Below are 2,886 nucleotides of genomic sequence, written 5' to 3'. Positions count from 1 at the left end.
GAAGAGCATCCCCCTGAAATCCAGACTAGACCAGAGGCTAATGCTAACAGCACATGCTACAGGTACCTTAACTCTCTGAGGATGTGTCTCTTTGACATGTCAAGCATCTTTCCTAAGCAGTCTGTTATGCATGCAGACAGAGTTATTACATCAAAAACAAATGGTAAGAATTGTAGAAGATTGTTAGGTCCTGTTATCTGTATAGAGATAACTATTGTAGAAAAGTGGTAATAAACCTAACAGTTGACTAATTTTCAAGGCTGAGCTCATTAATCTTAATATCAAGGGCTAATTTAAATATTTGACAATTATTTTTCATTAAGAAGTATAGGCAAGTTGAGTGATCATAAAACTTAAAAGGCAAGGATGAAATATTGTGTTGTGGAGCATCTTTCTTCACCAATAGCTCTACCCAATCCTCTCTTTTTCAGATGGTAAACGGTGTGACATGTGTTCAAGTTAGAAAGACCTAATGAGGCTTTGCAGACGCCGCTGTCGCTTTTCGCCGCTTGCAGCAGACACGGTCAACCCCACCGTGTTCTTCGACATCACAGCCGATGGTGAGCCCTTGGGCTGCGTCTCCTTCGAGCTGTTTGCAGACAAGGTTCCAAAGACAGCAGAAAACTTTCGTGCTCTGAGCACTGGAGAGAAAGGATTTGGCTATAAGGGTTCCTCCTTCACAGAATTATTCCAGGATTCATGTGCCAGGGTGGTAACGTCATCCGCCATGATGGCGCCGGCAGCAGGTCCCTCTACGGAGAGAAATTTGAGGATGAGAACGTCATCCTGAAGCATACAGGTCCTGGCATCTTGTCCATGGCAAATGCTGGACCAAACACAAATGGTTCCCAGTTTTTTGTCTGCACTGCCAAGACTGAGTGGCTGGGGCAAGCGTGTGGTCTTTGGGAAGGGGAAAGACGGCATGAACATTGTAGAAGTCGTGGAGTGTTTGGGTCCAGCAATGGCAAGACCAGTAAGAAGAACACCATTTCCGACTGTGGACGACTCTAATTTCTTTGACTTGAGGGCATTTTACCCATCAAACCATTCCTTCTGTAGCTGAGGAGAGCGCCCCCACCCCATCTGCTCGCAATACCCTGTAATCTCTGCTCTCACTGAAGTTCTTTGGGTTCCATATTTTCCTCATTCCCCTTCAAGTCTAGCAGGATTGGAAAGTTAAGTTTATGATTATGAATAAAAACTAAATAAGAACAAAAAGATAGAATGACAACTGTTTACATAGTTTATCCACAGATCCACATACTGTCAGTTATAAAATCTAATCTCTAGAAATAGACTGTGGATGAATGCAGGCATTTTTTAGCTATAGAGTCATCTCAGTGTGCTTGGTTGGCCAACTTGTAGCATCTGAAGTAATGATTTTTATGAGGTCCCTATGAAAAAGTTGTGGTCATTTTGGAGACATCTTTAAAATTCCTATTAGCTATTAGGTGATATTTTTATGATGCGTGTAAACTCCAAGAAATAATGTTCAAGCTAAAGGGTTTGGAAGGATTTATTTTGAATTTACTATATGAACCCTTGCATTGTGATCTGCAAATATTACCTTTAAGATATCACTGCAAATCTGCCATTTTCCCATGGAATTTTTGGTAACTGACTAGATTCCACATATGCCACTCATAAAATGGAATGGTACATCTTATGATTCTGAACACCAGCTGTTCATGATTGCACCAGAGTCAGTATCATATGAGACATGGATTCTGGGAGGAAGGAAAATTTGAATAGAGAATGAGCCACAGATTTAATGGCTCTGTCATTTTACAGGGTCTGACACCATTTGTAAATATAAGATAGAAATTATGAGTTAGTTACGGTATTGGTTGCTGTCTCGTAAATGTCTGTTCTTTTCTAATGAGAGGCAGAAAAGGAGTTGATACAGAGGGGAGGGGTGATGGGGAGGATCTGAGAGGAGTGGAGGAGAGGAAAGTATAATTAGGATACATAGTATGAAAAAAAGAATGTATTTTTCAATAAAAGGGATAGATAATAATAAAAATGTTTTATTATGACAATAAATATAAGTATATGTAATAGAATCATTATATGTATAAAATAAATATAAAGATAATAATACACATTTAAAAATTACTTTTTAACTATTATCATTAGAATAGTAATGATTCAAGTAATAGTCTCTTATTTGAAGCAAGCCTTCTAGGAAAAGCCTTCACAGTATATATACACACATACGCAAAGGTTCATTTTTGTTTAGAAAATATTTGTATACTAGATATAACCATGACTTCTAAGATTTATATTATATTATATTATATTAAACCCCTGTTCAGACCTGGCTTTATTTTATACAATGTACAGTTAATTGATCAAGTAGAATCTTTATTATCTAGGAATACACAATTTAATTTGAAGGGCTGGATACTGCTAGGCGTAAAAGTAAAGGGAGATGACTGATTCTTTTTGAAGAAGGCCTTGGCTAAAGAAGTAAATAAATAATTTTATGCCTTATAAAAGAGAAGATCAGATTCAAACTTCTTTATTTTCAGTATTACGCCTGACTGGTTTTCCTATGGTTTGCTCTTTATTCCTTTCTTGGCTTTTCTTTCTTCATATATTTGTGTTCTTACAATTGAATCCAGCACCTTGCACATGTCAGGCAAGCATTCTATCACGGAGAGCTATGATAGAAGCTTCCCTCACAGCCGCTTAACAATTTTGAGATGACAATTTATATACAACATTTCTCTTTTCCCTAAAACATGTATACTCTGCAATAGAACAAGGTTAGTTCATAAAAGGCCATCTCCCTATACATGTTTAGTGTTGACCAGTTGGCCCGAGACAACCAATTGATGTGTTCTTCCCTTGGGAAGCCCAGATTACCTACTCTCGTTTTCCTTC

The 2,886-nt window shown here is 37.8% G+C and overlaps 1 pseudogene; it reads left to right on the top strand.

The window, feature by feature from the left end:
- The first annotated feature begins 582 nt into the window (after nt 1-582).
- Nucleotides 583-1,011, top strand: LOC116889998 (annotated as a pseudogene).
- The last annotated feature ends 1,875 nt before the right edge of the window (nt 1,012-2,886 follow it).

This window comes from Rattus rattus, chromosome 1 (genome assembly GCF_011064425.1).
Source record: "Rattus rattus isolate New Zealand chromosome 1, Rrattus_CSIRO_v1, whole genome shotgun sequence".
NCBI lineage: Eukaryota > Metazoa > Chordata > Mammalia > Rodentia > Muridae > Rattus > Rattus rattus.
The sequence above is the reverse complement of the archived record's forward strand: the minus strand, read 5'-3'. Positions and strand labels throughout refer to the sequence as shown.